The sequence below is a fragment of the Oryzias latipes genome, chromosome 16 (assembly GCF_002234675.1).
Source record: "Oryzias latipes chromosome 16, ASM223467v1".
Classification (NCBI taxonomy): Eukaryota; Metazoa; Chordata; class Actinopteri; order Beloniformes; family Adrianichthyidae; genus Oryzias; species Oryzias latipes.
Genome location: NC_019874.2, coordinates 26,095,917 through 26,113,978, shown reverse-complemented (window position 1 = coordinate 26,113,978; position 18,062 = coordinate 26,095,917). Strand labels below are relative to the sequence as shown.

At 42.3% G+C, this 18,062-nt stretch overlaps 1 protein-coding gene across 2 annotated transcripts in view; it reads right to left on the bottom strand.

Moving 5' to 3' along the window:
* bbs9 (Bardet-Biedl syndrome 9) overlaps positions 1 to 18,062 on the bottom strand; it is a 175,618-nt gene that overhangs the window by 3,152 nt on the left and 154,404 nt on the right. The window lies entirely within an intron of this gene.

Genomic DNA, 18,062 nt, shown 5'->3' with positions numbered 1-18,062 from the left:
AACTGTGGTCTATGACCTTGATATTCCCTGCAGGCTACCCACCTGCCCCTTACAGGTTTGTCTATTTTTCAGCTGTAGACAGCCCATAAACACCCGTTAGATCAGTCAGGACTAAGACTTCAGAAAGATTTTGTTTTAAAAAGCTGAGTGTGGGTGAAAGTTAAAGAAATCTATTAAAAAATAGGTTTTGATCCTGCAGAAGTGATGAGTGGGTGGAGGTGGGGCTATTGCAACAAAATTAGACCAAATAACAACAGTTAATTTGTGGACAGACATCAGACAAACAGCACAAGGACAGGGGCAGACTGTCTGAAAGACAGACTTTCCATTCCAGCACAGTTAATGCAGAGCTAATTCATGTTTGTACAAGTTCTTTTCTTCCTAAACTGCAAATCTAACAACTTAAATAATAAGACAAATTGAGTGACAACAGCACCTGCTGCATGACAAAGGGCCTCCCTTCAAACACACACATGTACACGCTCTTGTCCCCTCCTCCTCCAGATTGGATTGGCTCGCTGATAAGACGATAACGGCTCTGTTGTCTGCCAACAATGAGACACACTTCTTATCTCCATGAGAACGGAGAGGGTTTACAGACTGGAGACAACGGCCTGGTATCTCGCTGTTTGTATGAGGAGACTCCACTGCTGGAGTGGCTCTAAAAGTATCTGCATGTGTCTATGTGTGGGCATTGGCCTGTCTTTGTATGTACGTGGAGAAAACTCCAGAGTGGAGCTCTAATCAGACACTTGATCGTCTAGGGCTTCAGAGACACAGACTCAGGGGCAGCATGTGTGGAAAGCGGGTGCCATAAACACAGATTCCAACAAACATGTGGCCTGTGCTCAAAACAACAACTAAATCTTATTTTTTTATACAAAACCTGCTTTTACAAAAATCCACATTTGGAAAAAAAAAACACTCTAGGTGTCAACACTGATAGTTAATTAACAAGTTGTTGTGTTTCCGCCTAAAACCACTTTCCCACCCACTCAGCTGTAACCTCAAAAGCATAAACACAGGTTGTAAACATGCCCATTGTCAGCGTAACACAAGAGCACACAAACACACTTAATCTGTCTGCAAAGTATGTCAAGAACAAGTGAGAGCAAACCTTTCAGAGAAGAACAAAAAAACTGACCACAGATAGTAAAAATGTTCACTTTGACATGTAAATGTGCCCCTCCCTCTCTTTTTTTTGTAGTCTCAGCCTTTATGGTGATAGATAAAAGAAACGTTGTTGGGGGGGGGGGGGGGGCAAAGAAACAAACACACAGAGGAAGAAGTATCTGTGCATGAATGCATGTCTTAATGAGCGTTGTCAAGAAACCCAAACACTCGGTGTAACTTGGTGTTTTTACTGGTCTCGGTGACCATTTTCATTGGGGAAGGTGAATGGGTTAAGCCCATAGAGACAAGCTAATCCAGAACTGTCTGGTTACCACCTCAACCCCCCATCAAGACATCATCCCCCCCAAACAGCTGAGTTAACAAACAGCAGGGGTGTGAAAGAATCTGTGTGTGAGTCTGCATTTGTTTCAGCAGCAGGTTAGTGACATTTGAAGAACATTCATACACACAAAGACAGAAATCTATTTGTAAATTTATATCACAATGCAGATTTTTAATGTACTCCAAATTATTTTTGCTGTTTCTGTGCCTTTTCTTTACAGTAAAAAAAGCAAGTTAAATTCATTGGTAATTCTAAACTGACTCTTGAGGGATGCCATCAATGTAGTTGACAGCAGTCATGAATTATAATTTCTAGGAATGATCATAGGTTGTGAGCAATGTTTCCGCAGAGTTGCTAAGGAAAAAAAACATTATTAGGCCTCAGTACATTGTCGGTGTCAGATGGGCAGGTCTAAGTATTTTCAGAAACTAATGATCTACTAGGAATTTTACACACAACCATTTTTAGGTTTTACAGAGAATGCTCTGAAAAAGAGAAAACATCCAGTAAGCCGCAGTTCTGTGGGCGGTAATGCCTTGTTGATGCCAGGGGTCAGAGGAGAATGGCCAGACTGGTTCCAGCTGATTGAAAGACAACAGGAACCCAAATAACCAAGAGTCATGACCGAGGTCTGCAGAAGAACGTCTCTAAATGCACAACACGACCAACCTTGAGGCAAATGGGCTACAGCAGTAGAAGACCAACGGGTGCCTCTCCTGTCAGCTAAGAACAGGAACCTGTGGCTACAATTCACACAGGCTCACCAAAACTGGACAACAGAAGATAGAAAAAATGTTGCCGTGTTTGATGAGTCTCCATTTCTGCTTCTATATTCAGATGGTAGGGTCTGAATTTAGCGTCAAGAACATCAAAGCCTGCTTTGTATCAACAGTTCAGGCTGGTGGTGGTGGAGGTGTAATGGTATGGAGGAATCTTTTCTTGGCACACTTTGGACCCCTTAGTACCAATTGAACCTGGTTCCAACGCCACACCACGCCATACCTGAGTATTGTTGCTGATCCTGTCCATCCCTTCATGATTAAAGTGTACCATCTTCTGTTTGCTACCTTCAGAAGGACAAGGTGGCGTGCAATTAAGCTGGAATCATCTCAGACTGGTTTCTTGAACATGAAACAATGAGGTCACTGGATTCAAATGGCCTCCACAGTCACTAGATCTCAACCCAATAGATCACCTTTGGGATGTGGTGGACGGGAAATTGGCATCATAGATGTTCAGACAACAAGTCTGCAGTAACTGCGTGATGCTATCATGTCAATATGTACGGAGCCCGTGTCCTGACATGGAAAAAATAAAATATATCTCGTTCCCACAAATTAATTTCTTGTTCCCACAAGTTAATAGCCATTCCCACAAAATAATTAAGTTGTACTAACGAAATAGTATCTTGCTCCCACAAAATAATATTCCGTTACCACGAATTAATTAATTTGTGCCAACGAAATTGTATCTTGTTCCCACAAAATAATATTCCGTTCCCACGAATTAATTAATTTGTGCTAACGAAATAATTATTTACGTCATAAATCACTCGTAAACACGGATTGCTGCTTCGCCTACTGGACTTAGCTCCTAGATTCATGAACACGGATGTGAACAATAGTTGGATTCACAGCAGACACTTTCACATTTCTGTCTGTGTGTCTCATTACATTGCATTGAAGACCCGGTGGATGTTTAGAGATCAGATTTATTTATTTTAAAAACCACGAAAGCATCGGTAATCACGTTCATTCACATCCTGGTACGCTCTCCGTCCATCTTGCTGCAAAAGCCGCTTTTTGCCGCTACTTCCGTGTCTCTGTGATCCACATTCATTCAAGAGGGGAAAAATATAAACAACAATGATCGAAAATCAGAAAAGTATCATAAGATATAGGATGCCCAAGCTTCCTGCTTCACTTCACCTACAGGACTTAGCTCCTAGGTCCATAAACACGGATGTGAGCAATTGTTGATTGATTGATGGAAGACACGGATGATTTTTAGAGATCAGATTTATTTATTTTAAAAAGCTTTACAAAAGCATCATACTTGTTAGCAGTCGCATCATACTTGTTAGCAGTCGCTTTATATCCGTAGCCTATCATTTGTCCTATCGTCTCTGAACGCATCACGGTTACAGGGCCACGGTGATTGGTCGAGATACTTTATAGGATGTGATGCATGTTAATAAATAGATAATAATAAATCGATCACTCTTGTTTTTATTTTTCCCCTCTTGAACGAATGTGGGTCACAGAGACACGCAAGTAGCGGCAGAAGGCAGCAGGAAGCAGACCGTACTGGGACGTGAATGAACCCAGACATGAAAACGTGATTACCGATGCTTTTGTGCTTTTTAAAATAAATAAATTTGATCTTTAAACATCATCCGCGTCTTCAATGCAATGTAATGAGACACACACAGACTGACAGAAATGTGAAGGTATCTGCTGTAAATCCAAATATTGCTCACATCCATGTTTATGAAGAACTTATGACATGAATGACAGGTTAATGATGGGCTAGGTAGCATGTAGCCTACTAGCCTTCGGATGTAAAGTGACTGCTAATGAGTAGGTTAATAAAAGACAAGTCCTGAATATTATTATTCCTATTCAACCCTAAACTACAATATCCTATACCTGACCGAATGCCAGCATGACAAGCAAATGAGCTCTGCGGCGGAGCTATGTCCGGAGACATTCGCGGTATGGCGAGGCACAAAGCTTGTGCATCCTAAATCTTGTGATATTTTTTTATATTCATTGATACAATAATGAATTGATCATTCTTGTTTTTCCTTTTCCTTTCTTGAATGAATGTGGGTCACAGAGACACGGACGTTATTACTGAAAGCAGCTTTTGCGGCAAGACGGAGAGCATATCCGTGTTTATGAATGACTTATGACGTGAATAATTATTTCGTTTGCACGAATTAATTACTTCGAGGGAACGAAATAGTATTTAGTGGGAACGTAATATTAATTTGTGGGAACAAGATATTAATTTGTGGGAACGAGATATATTTAATTTTTTCCATGTCACGACACGGGCTCCGTAAATATGCACCAAACTCCCTGAGGAACTTTTCCAGTACCTTGTTAAATCTACGCCACCAAGGATTAAGGCAGTTCTTAATGACAACGGGGGACCAACCCAGTTTTTCACAATATTTTGATTTTTTGCAAATTCTAATAAGATTGAAAGCTGTAAAGAGAAAATAGAATCACACAATCTCTACTTTTGTGTCTGAATTAAAATATAATTGATGTCTTTGTTTGTCATCTACAGGACCTTCTACTGTAAGAAAAGATCTGATGGTCCGACTAAATTTTAAATCTTTGTCTTCTCTTTTCCGTCATACATCTTTTTGTTTAGCTCCACTGAAAACATGTGAACAAGATTTCTTTGGCAATAGGTCAAAAAAAAGGCTTAATAAGTAGTCACAGAATGCAAAAAGGATTTAAATTCTACCAAATTCATGAACTCAACTGAACAAACCTGGCAGATAAAAAAGAGAAATATATAAAACCTACAGCAAGACAAAAGATGTTGCAACAAACAGCCAATGTAACATTGCTGATGTAGAATCATGTTCTTGCTTTCTTTCAATGACAGTTAAGTAAGGCTTTTGCCCTTCAGTGACCCTGAACACTAGTAGTTGGGTTTAGACTGATTTATGAAAGCAGAGTTTGCCTTTGCCCTTTTGGCTTTTGTTTGTAAATGTCGGAGTGTCGAGACGGGCTTCAGTGATTTAATATTTGTGGTGGAGAAATGTATTGTATCAGCACAAAGGTCACATCCAGACAATTGATTTTGAGAAATGTTATTTCCTAAACTAAAGGGATCCCTGTCTGGAATAAAAAAGCCAACAGTAGAGAATTAATTTAGCAAAATGCAGAACATTTCCGTTTGAAGCCGTTTTCTTTCTGAAACTGTTCTGATTGAAAAAATTGGGATAAAAGACATTATTCTGAGCTTCCATTTTGTCGAAAACTGCTCTTGATACAACCAGGTCTGGTACCTCAGTCAGTATGTCAACATGAAAATAAACAAAAGGAGTGAAACTGATTTCTGCCAAACGCCTTTTGCATGGATCTGAGGTGAGCAGTCTTCATCTGTGGGTCTGATCCTGACCTGCTTTATGTCAAAGGTCATCAGCCCTTATGTCAATTTTGTTTACGAATAAGATGGTAATGAAATTGAACAGTTGCCAAACAAACCCCTTCATTTATTTTTATATAAATTTAATGTGCTGAAAAGACAGGTTTTTTAAAAATAAAATAAAATACAATGTGTGATTGGTTTTTAAGTAAAATTATGTAACAGTGTTGCTTCTTTAAGTGAATGACCTGAAATGTTTATACCTGTTTTCACAAAAGCTCTAAAGTAAAACCACAACATTGTGTGTGTCCAAGGCTGTACTTGTGTTTAGTTTGGTGGTGCTGAACGGACAGTTCCCAGAAAGATGGCTTCACAGCCATTTGTGCTCCTTCTCTGTTTTTACTTTCATATTTCCATTGTTACAAACGCTCACTTGTTAGGATTAGAGGCATGTTCAGCCTTTAAAAAAAGAAAAACGTTTTTGGCTTGTCCTGTCTTCATCTACAAAACATTTCCATGTGGTTCCTGAAGATCCTTCATTTTAATGAGTTCATAATTTAATGTGCGCTTTGATTTCACTGATGTCAGTGCTTTTGCACGTTTTTTTAACATGCAGAAAGAGTTAGCTCTCACCAGAATGTTGATGAAAAGGAAGTTGTGGTGAACATGAGGTCTGAGGGGAGTGATATGGAAAACTTTAATGTTGGGCCTCGAATCTGCTCAGTATATCACATTTTCATTACATTAAAAAAAAGCTAAATGAGAAAATATGTAAAAACTTTCCATGTACTTGTGTGTCAGGACCATTTTCATCACCCATGGAGACCAACATCCCTCCACAGTTTTTTCCCTTTTCTTTCCCAGCAGGAAATAAATGTGTGTTTGAGAGGGAGGGTCCTCAGGGGAGCAGTAGCAATGACTCGATAAACATTGACATTGTAAGACAAGACGGCAGCTTCCCTCCTTTATGGAAATCTAGGGAGGTCAGGTCACATTGTGTCAGTCCGCTATTTCAACAAACTAACAAAGTTGAAGTGTGTAGACTAAACAGAGGAGAGGTCTGAGCTCCCGTCGCTCTGACTTGATGCGTCCGAGGTGACGTTAAGCCCTTCCCACGAGGGACTGAAGCTACCTGGAAACGTTTGGTGGTTGAAAACAACCAAATTTCCTTTTCATCCCACATGATTCTTACATGGATGGGTTTGGATGAGATCTGCTTCACAGGAAACAATGGTAATATAGTTCTATATATTTCACATCATAGGTTAAAGGGAAAGATTCTTTAGGGAACAAGTCTATTATAATATTCTCTTCCAAAATTTCTAAGGAGGTGTTTCATTTTAGGGAACAAGCTTGTCAGAATGGGCAGCCTGCCGTCTCTAATGACACCACTGCCCTTGTGTGGTTTGTTAGTCGATGCTGAGTAGCTGAGCTTGTGCCTCCCTAAAACTTCTTTAGGGTTTCCACGTCTCCATACAACCTTTTAGCTGGAGAAAAGTGGTTTATTAGTCTTTTATGGTAACTTCCCCTCGACTGTTGGACAGCCTTCTTTTTGTCATAAACTGAATTTCTGTCTCAATAAATATATATAACTCAGATTTGGGTTTATGGTTGGCTTTTTAAATCCCATGCTCAGCTTGAATGGGAAAAGTGAATGAGTAACATAGTGAACACCCAGCAGCTGCAATATGGAAGCTTGGTTGTTAAAAAGCAGCTCCAAATATGGATGCAAAGTTGGAAAAGTAAAAATCTTTTTAAAAAATCCACATAGGTTGGTTTATTAAAATCACTGAAATTGGATATGTAATATTTGTGTAAACATAAAAAAGTCACTGTTGTATCAGCAAAAAAAAGAGTTTATTTATCAAAGGACGCAGAGGAGCTGGCCTTTATCAGCTCTGTTGGACAGAAAGTTGCTTTGGTCAGGAGGCAAAACCGAGTGTACACTCAGATTTGAATGCATGACTCGTTAAACCTGACGTTTTAACACAGATTTGCTGACATTTGAGGGGAAGTTTGGTGCGGCAATTTTAGCCAATGAAAATCGAATTTTTGTGTCATCATCTTGTGACTAACTTAAAATCTTTTACAAAATTTGTTTGATACCATCCATTTAGTGAAATGACAAATCAGTAAAAATGTCAGTTAGCAAAAAAAAAAAAGATAGAAACTGGTGCTTTTTCTGACATGTGATTTCTCCTCACTCGTAGTGCTTCATTAGCAGCAGCATCAAGCAACAACTTGTCTGCATTTGGATGGAACTTTCTTAAGAAAATTGGAACCGCTAATGGAAACCAAATCCCTTCCCATTCTATCCAATTTAACCCTGGAGATACCAAGAGCAAATTTCTTCTGTTTTTAAAGCGAATGTGATATTTTTCCCTTGCTTGTTCATTTCGGGTAGCACCCACCAATTAAAAGCAGTAAAAAAATTAAATAAAATCTAAAAAAAAAATAAAAAAAACAGCAGCCAGATTTCACCTTGTGGGTTCTCCGGGGTTAAAATGCCCCAACTTCACAACATAAAAAAACTAATAGTCTCATTTTAAAAACCTTTTCTCTACTATGTTTTATTTTAAATTTATGACAAAGTTTAAGGATAATTTTTTCCCAAACTTTCAATTTCATTTTAAATTCTAACTAAAAAATTATGGAGGAGTATGGGTAGGAGTTTTGACTAACTAATGATTGTCAAATCAATTGCTCTACAACAGCTATATATAGAGTGTGTCCCAACACACTGTGTGTATTTTTTCATTTTGAAAAGACTAGATTTCCAGCTAAGATGGTGAAGATCAGAGAGCTGAAAATAGTTTTGAATCAGTCCCAATAAATGTGTTGTGGCGTCACTGACAGCCACTCTCTTATACACTTTGTCCGTTTGCAATTTTTGAATTTTTGACAGGGGGATTTCACTGATGCGATCCATAATGGTTTATTCCAATTTTTGTTACAGTTATAGAATGGTTCCGCCAGCATATGTATATGAGAGGTGACTCTTCCCCCTCAGCGTTCAAAACAGGAAGAACCTGCTGGCTCCAACAAGCCAAAATCCATTGGACTATTGAGAAATTAACAGCTTTCACTCAGTCATTATCTTAGTCAGAATAACCATTCTTGCTCTGCTACTTTTTTTTTTAACATGTTCTCCTGTTTTTTTCCACAATATTACTTCTGTAGTGGAAGATATTTAAGTTATACACTGGCAAACCAGATGCTTCAATAAAAGTACGAGGTGCCTGCTGGCCCCCACGTCCGATGTTCAAAGCGTTTGACAGATATTGGACCAATCACTGCTTACTAAAGACATATGGCTCTGAAATGGCACAGTCCATTTAGCAAAAAAAAAAAAGGCGACTGAATTGACTTCCGTATTTAAGCTTGGTCCAGTTCTCAATGATATTGTTTTATATATGTTTATGAATATGGCATTTATGCTTTAACATTACCTGCTTTAAATGAAATAAAATAACCTAGTATGATAAACAACACGCTTATCAGAATACCCATGCATTGACTTGAATAGCCCCTTTAGTAGTATATGTGATAAGAACTGTGCACTTCAAACACTCAGCTCGTCCTCACTCAGGGGAAAGAGACTTACTGAAGGTCTTCATCTTGCACAAGAGTTTAGAGGGCAACACTTGTTTGTTATGAAACAAAAACAAAAACAGCAGCAACAATAGTTAGAAGGTAGATAGGATTAGGCGAGCCATGCTATCTGTGCGGTGTTCAAAGCCAGATGCTATGCTTGGATTCATGTGTTAGTGGTGGATCATGGCAATGCATTCATCTGCAGGCAGCCATAGTCAAAACAGAGGAGACCGCACAGATAGCCCACATCCCCGACCCGTCGGCATGGAGGACACTACAGCACAAACCTGCTGATTTACAGAATCCACTCTGTGTGTGAAAGACAGGGAAGATTCGCCAAAACCGACAGACTGGAGTACATGAGAGAAAACATATGCGAGTAGAATAGCACGCAAGGAGGCTGAACACAACAGCATTATGGGATTTCTAAAAACAAAGCTGCATGGAGGACGGCGTGGGAAACAATGAGAGTGGGCCACAGACAAAAGAACGCTCAAGCATCCACTCACCACAACACACAGAGCAGCTCAAAGGACTTTTTCAACAGCAGAGCAAGAGCGGATTGAAGTAGCTGCTAAGGCTACTGACTTCAATGTCTTTTACCCATCAAACACATACTGTCCTCAAAGTTATGCTAACATCAGTCAAGTGGATTTGTGTCCTCAACCTCAAACAGTCAGACTCCACATGTTGCTCTAAAACAGTGCTTCTCAATTATTTTTTGCCAGGCCCCCCTTGGAAAAAGAAAACGTTTCGCGCCCCCCCCTCCAACCCCTACCCCCCCCACACACACACACATATACACGCACTCACACGGTGACAATATATTAAGTTAATATCTATAAAAATAGTGTAAGTATACCTAAAATTGTATCTTTTAATATTAACAAAAGAAAAAAGCAATATAAATCCACTTTCATCACATATTAACTTTATTTTGCCACACAGAAACCCTGTTATAGTCTTAAACAGAAAAGTAGCTTAAAGTGTCTGAAAAAAAAAATCTGTCATTCCTTATTTAAACTAGAAACATTTTGACCAACTGAACCATTTGATGCTGAGAAAAATAATTCAATCAATAAAAAATATTAAAGGTAAATTGATCTGAAACATTAACACAGCAGCACCAATATATTTAACGTTTTTAGTCTGAAGATATAGGTAAAAACAATGTGCTGAAGTTTTTTCTTAATGATGGATTGTTTTTTTATGATCTCATAAAGTGCAGCTGTTTACCTGCATTCCTTGCTGTCTTTCTGTCAAATACTGACACCAACCTCGTTCACACTGCAGGGCTTAATACTCAATTCCGATTTTTTGAATAAATTCGATTTTTGTGCAAGGCCGTTCACATTTCCAATTAAATGCGATCTTTTTTGATTTCCTATGTGACTTTGAAATGATCCAGAAGTGACCCGCATGCGCAGAAGAGCTCTCAACGGCCAACACAATAACAATCTTCTCATTTTAAGAAGGCATTGGAGCCAGGATCGTCTGTACCCACTGCTGTGGAATGGGGATGTGAATGTGCTGGGGATGTGAATGTGCTGGGGATGTGTATGTGCTGGGGCCGCGCGTATGTATGTGTGTGAGAGAGGAGAGCGGGTGTGCAGCGCAGGAGGGAGTGAGAGGGGGTAGCGGCAGTGTTTTGGGGGGCGCATTCACGTTGTGTGTTATGGAGGAAGGAGAACGGTAATAAAAGAAGGCTTCCCCCAGAAGATCTACTATTGACTCTTTATTAACCCGTTCTGGAGAATCAGAGGGTCCGAACGGGGAAGTGAATCCCCAGGGAGGATCCGCCTTCGGCCCTGGAGAAGGTCTCCCCCGCGCTTCTGACCACAGTCGGAAAGGAAAAAAATTCTGTGGGAAAGGTTCAACACCACGCTCAGCCATTTCACTGGAAATCTTTTCAAAAACCGCCCGGTTGCGATACAGTATTCACTTGTTGCAAACCAGGGCTCCAGACTGCGAGCAATTGGTCGCATTTTGCGACCAAAATTTGAGAGTGTGCGACTGAATTTTACATCCAGTCGCACATGTGCGAGCAGTAAATTTGCCTCCCCCACCCTTCGTATTTTTTTATACATTAAACGTGGAAGGGGCACGTCAATGATCAATGAAATAATCAATGAGACGCGAGCGCACACGCACGCAGGCAGACACACACACTCGCGCACATACTCATGAAACGCGAGCACGTACACTCTCGCGTGATGCCTGTGTGTGAGGCGGCCACTGCGTGTGAGAAGAATAGGGAAAGTCACTGTGAGTGGCTAAAATGCGTGTAGGGGGAGGGGCCTAGAGCTGACCAACCAATCACAGTGGGGTATATGACTCTTGGGGGCGTGACAATGACAGGGTTTTGCAAGCAGGAAACCTGACAGCCCCCTTCCCCGGACCACATTTAAGGAGTTCCTTACTTTCCTTTCTAGAACGTATCTATTCGCTCGTAATTTTCTAAATACATGCAGTCCGTGCTGAACTTTTCTCTGGGTCACACAGACCCGGAGGAAGGTTTAGGTTTTGGTTACGGTTACGGCGGCGCATCATACGGGTTACGGCAGCACACCGCTCCCGTCCCGCGGGAGTCGGGGCAGCTGAGGAGAATAAATGTCCCACATCTACATGCGTGACAGCTAACGGGGCTTGAACTTTAAACACGCTCGAGCAAAAACAACATTAGTTGTAGACACACTGAAAACACTTGGGGAAAATGCAACGATAGACGTGTTTGAGATGAACCAGCGCCTCGCCTGGATCGTTGGGGAGACCGGGGGGGGGGGGGGGGGGGCTGTGAGATGAAAGCGAATCTGCAGCAAGACTGAAGGACAACAGGAAATTGGAGTCCTTAACATTCAATTTAGTTTTAATATTCCTCTCCCCCTTAGTATGATCTGTGTTATTATATATTTTATGATTATTTTAATATTTTGTAATGTATGTAGCCTTTTTTAATGAATTGGTATTTTAAATTATTTTAATTAATCACTCCACTACAAAAACCATCAGGACACATGTCCCATAATGCATTGTTTTGTAGTCTGTAGGGCAGCTTTCAGTCAGTTCAGTACTAAATTTCCAGGTGTGTCCGGGTAGGTTTGCCCCTTGCTCCCACCCCTTTCTCCCGATATTTTTGTGATGATTGACAGTTAATGTTGGAGCAAAAACAAAAATATATGTCACACACCAGGTGATCTGCGCAGCGTTGAGTCCACCTGGGTGATCTCAAACACGCTTGTTGTGCATCTTGGCTGCACTTATTTGGTGTCACCAACATGAATTTCCATCCGTTTTCTTTACTATTTATACTGTCATGACAGCGATGGTGCTGTCAGTTTACCTTGTTGTTGCATCTTCAAAAGTGCAGAATAAAATGTGACACTGAATTAGAAACAGCACATTGTAATTTCTGCATCTATTATTAAAGTATTTATTAGTAATGCAGTGGAAATTAACAGATTTTGTTAGAATGTTGATTTACGGTATGCGCCCCTAAATTTTCTGGTTGTGCCCCTAAAATTTTCAGTTAGGGGCCACTGTGCTCCTAGTGAAAAAAGTTAGTCTGGAGCCCTGCAAACCCTTTTTTAAGGATTAACAGGAAGCAAACAAACATTTCTGTGCAAATTGATTCTAAGAAATGTCTTATTCCTGCTTTACTAATTCGTTTTGAAATCACTTTAACTCTGAAAAATCAATCTACAGATCCTGAAAACAACACCAATCTAGTAAATTGCTCTAAAAATGATAATATTTTAGAAGGACCCTCCTTTAAAAGACGGTCTTTTTCTTTTTTCTTTTTCCTTTCAGGGGTCGCAATAGCGAATCAGCTTCCTCCATCTTTTCATGTCTTCTGCATTGTCTCCACTAACACTAGATACCTAAATTTATACCTAGGGTCCTGCGCGGTGTCTTGGCTGTTTCTAGCACTAGAGTGTCGACCAATGCCCTTCTGTGTGTTGCTCATGTATTGATCCATGTGCCTATTTATCTCGGTTGCAATGATGCCTGACATGAGCTTCCATGTTGTGGACAGACAGGTTATTGGCCGGTAGTTGGATGGGACTGCACCCTTTGAGGGATCCCACTGGATCAGGATCGTTCGCCCTTCCGTTAGCCATTTTGGGTGAGTCCCATCTCTTAGCAGCTGGTTCATTTGTGCTGCCAGACACTCGTGGAGTGCGGTGAGCTTCTTTAGCTAGTAGGCATGTATCATGTCAGGGCCCGGTGCTGTCCAGTTCTTCATACCTGAGACTCTTTCTTGGATGTCTGCCACTGTGATGGTTACTGGATTCTGTTCAGGGAGGTTGCGATGTTCTTTTCTCAGAGAGACCATCCATGTGCTATCTCTTTCTCCCAGATACTTTTTCAGTACTGTTCAGTTTCTAGCCTTGGTGGGTCTGATCGGCTGTTTTGACCCTGCCACTGAGCGTACACTTTTGCAGGTTGAGTTGCGAACAGCCTGTTTATTCGTCTGGCTTCATTGTCCCTTGTGTACCTCTTTAGGCGGCTGCTCAAGGCTAGGAGCCTTTGTTTGGCAGTTTCCAGTGCTTCAGGTATGGGCATCTGGCTGTCTCTCTTAGGTTCTAGCTTTCTCATTGTACCTCCAGTAGCCCAATTTCCATCAGGATGCTCTGGTCCCCCAGCACCTGACGCTGGGGGACGCTATTTAAATATATATATATATATATATATATATATATATATATATATATATATATATATATATATATATATATATATATATATACCTATATATATATAAAAACTTGCCCCTATCACCCTTTCGTGGGTGGTTTCTCACTCAAGCTCGGGTCCTCTACCAGAGGCCTGGGAGCTTGAGGGTTCTGCGCAGTATCTTAGCTGTTCCTAGCACTGCGCTTTTCTGGATTGAGATGTCTGAGATCTTTCCAGGTATCTGTTGCAGCCACTCCTCCAGCTTGGGGGTTACTGCCCCGAGTGCTCCAATTACCACAGGCACCACTGTCACCTTCACTTTCCAGGCTTTCTCCAGTTCTTCTCTGAGTCCCTGGTATTTCTCCAGTTTCTCATGTTCCTTCTTCCTGATGTTCCCATCGCTTGGCACTGCCACATCCACCACAACGGCTTTCCTCTGTTCTTTATCCACCACTACAATGTCTGGTTGGTTCGCCATTACCATCCTATCAGTCTGGATCTGGAAATCCCACAGGATCTTTGCCCTCCCATTCTCTACAACCTTCGGAGGTGTTTCCCATTTTGACCTTGGGGTTTCCAGTTCATATTCTGCACACATGTTCCTGTATATTATTCCAGCCACTTGATTGTGGCGCTCCATGTATGCTTTACCTGCCAGCATCTTACACCCTGCAGTTATGTGCTGGATTGTTTCAGGCGCCTCTTTGCACAGCCTACACCTTGGGTCTTGTCTGGTGTGGTAGATCTGAGCCTCTATTGCTCTGGTGCTCAGGGCTTGTTCCTGAGCTGCAAGGATGAGTGCCTCAGTGCTGTCCTGTAGGCCAGCCCTTTCTAGCCATTGGTAGGATTTCTTGATATCAGCCACTTCCGTTATGGTCCGGTGGTACATCCCATGCAGGGGTTTGTCCTCCCATGAGGATCTGTCCTCCAGCACTGTATCCTCTGCTCTCCATTGCCTGAGACATTCACTGAGCACACTGTCATTTGGGGCCTTGAGCTTGATGTACTTATGCATCTTGGATGTTTCATCCTGGATAGTGGCTTCTACGCTCACTAGTCCTCGGCCTCCTTCCTTGCGGCTAGCATACAGTCTCAGGGTGCTGGATTTGGGATGGAACCCTCCATGCATGGTGAGGAGTTTTCGTGTCTTAACATCCGTGGTCTGTACCTCTTCCTTTGGCCATCTTATTATTCCTGCAGGGTATCTGATAACTGGCAGTGCGTAGCTGTTTATTGCCCGGGTCTTATTTTTGCCATTGAGCTGGCTTCTCAGGACTTGCCTTACCCGTTGGAGGTATTTAGCTGTTGCAGCTTTCCTTGTTGCCTGCTCCAGGTTGCCATTTGCCTGTGGAATTCCGAGGTACTTGTAACTGTCCTCAATGTCTGCTATTGTTCCTTCTGGGAGTGAGACCCCTTCTGTGTGGACTACCTTGCCTCTCTTTGTCACCATCCGACTGCATTTCTCGAGCCCGAATGACATCCCAATGTCAGTACTGTAGATCCTGGTGGTGTGGATCAGGGAGTCAATGTCACGTTCGCTCTTAGCATATAGCTTGATGTCATCCATGTAGAGGAGGTGACTGATGTTTGCCCCATTTCTGAGTCGGTATCCATAGCCAGTCTTGTTGATTATTTGGCTGAGGGGGTTCAGACCTATGCAGAACAGCAGTGGGGACAGAGCATCACCTTGGTATATCCCACATTTGATGGACACTTGTGCAAGTGGCTTCCCATTGGCTTCAAGGGTGGTTTTCCACAGCTTCATTGAGTTTCCTATGAAGGCACTTAGAGTACTGTTGATGTTGTACAGCTCCAAGCATTCAGTGATCCATGTGTGTGGCATTGAGTCATAGGCTTTCTTGTAATCAATCCAGGCTGTGCACAGGTTGGTGTGTCGTGACTTGCAGTCTTGAGCGACTGTTCTGTCAACCAGGAGTTGGTGTTTGGCTCCTCTGGAGTCTCTACCAATGCCCTTCTGTGTGTCACTCATGAATTGATCCATGTGCCTATTTATCTTGGTTGCAATGATGCCTGACATGAGCTTCCATGTTGTGGAGAGACAGGTTATTGGCCGGTAGTTGGATGGGACTGCACCCTTTGAGGGATCCTTCTGGATCAGGATCGTTCGCCCTTCTGTTAGCCATTCGGGGTGAGTTCCATCTCTTAGCAGCTGGTTTATTTGTGCTGCCAGGCGCTCGTGGAGTGCAGTGAGCTTCTTTAGCCAGTAGGCATGTATCATGTCAGGGCCCGGTGCTGTCCAGTTCTTCATACCTGAGACTCTTTCTTGGATGTCTGCCACTGTGATGGTTACTGGATTCTGTTCAGGGAGGTTGCTATGTTCTTCTCTCAGAGAGACCAGCCACTGGGCATTGCTGTTATGTGCTGTCTCTTTCTCCCATATACTTTTCCAGTACTGTTCAGTTTCTAGCCTTGGTGGGTCTGCTCGGCTGTTTTGACCCTGCCACTGAGCGTACACTTTCGCAGGTTGAGTTGCGAACAGCCTGTTTATCCGTCTGGCTTCATTGTCTCTTGTGTACCTCTTTAGGCGGCTGCTCAAGGCTAGGAGCCTTTGTTTGGCAGTTTCCAGTGCTTCAGGTATGGGCATCTGGCTGTATCTCTTAGGTACTTGCTTTCTCATTGTACCTCTTTGAGCCTCTGTCAGCTTACTCACATCCTTCCGAGTTGCCTTGATTTTGGCCTCTAACCGTTGCTTCCATGGTGGGTATTGTTTTCTCCCATGGTTACTCTTATAGCCAAGCATCTCAAGGATCACTGCTGCTGAAGTGTAAACCAGTTCATTGGTTTCTGTGATGGTTGTGGTAGGAATTGCCCTCAATGCTTCATTCACAGTTTCCAGTAGACTTTCAGGCGGTACATCACTTAACCGTTGTAGCTGGTGTCGGGGTTGCCAAGTGTTCATTCTAGACATGATCTTGTCTTTCAGGTCAGTTGCTGCCTCGCTCAGCGTAACTGTGGTTGTTGGGGCTGTGTACCCAATCTCAGGGTGGGAGTGTAGTATAGCCTCCTCTCTGACCTGTTGTTCTGGCTCTCCCGGGGTATTGCCATTGTATTGTATCGCTTCAATCTCAAGTTGTGATAGGAGTTGCCGTTTGTGGATGTTAGAGCATTGGGCTACCAGTTGTTTGGCAGTTAGCCTTGATTGTGGGTTTTGAAGCATCCATTCATTCCACATTCTCTGCATGTAACCACGCTGGTTGGGATTACTTGAGTAGTAGCATTCTAACAGAACCTTGTTCTCGCATCTAGTCCATTTCCGTCTTGTTCCAGTAGCCCACTTTCCATCAGAGTGCTCTGGTCCCCCAGCACCTGACGCAGACCTTGTTTGGCCGGGCGACGTCTGAGCCGGCATGACATGTGGTTCATTGTCTCTCATGTTTGTGAGGTAGGCTGTAGCGTAAAGGGTCTTGCCCAAGGACCCTCACTGGGTGATGTTAATTGCTCGCCATTGTTATGGTAATTGCCCCATTTCCATTGTTATGGTAATTGCCCCATTTCCATTGTTATGGTAATTGCCCCCATTTACCATTGCCATTATATTGTTCATTCCGCCCCTGGGAATCGAACCAAGGTTTCCTGCGTGACAGTCCTGTACCTTACCAACTGAGCTACCCAGCCGCATATATATATATATATATATATATATATATATATACCAACCAGACAACCAACCAGACATTGTAGTGGTGGATAAAGAACAGAGGAAAGCCGTTGTGGTGGATGTGGCAGTGCCAAGCGATGGGAACATCAGGAAGAAGGAACATGAGAAACTGGAGAAATACCAGGGACTCAGAAAAGAACTGGAGAAAGCCTGGAAAGTGAAGGTGACAGTGGTGCTTGTGGTAATTGGAGCACTTGGGGCAGTAACCCCCAAGCTGGAGGAGTGGCTACAACAGATACCTGGAAAGACCTCAGACCTCTCAGTCCAGAAAAGCGCAGTGCTAGGAACAGCTAAGATACTGCGTAGGACCCTCAAGCTCCCAGGCCTCTGGTAGAGGACCCGAGCTTGGAGGAGAAACCACCCGCGGAGGGTGAGAGGGGCGTTATATATATATATATATATATATATATATATATATCTACACACACACACACACATAGTGCAGACCAAAAGTTTGGACATATCTCATTTCTCATTCAAAGAGTTTTCTTTATCTTCATGACTATGAAAATTGTAGAGTCGCACTGAAGGCATCACAGCTGTGAATTA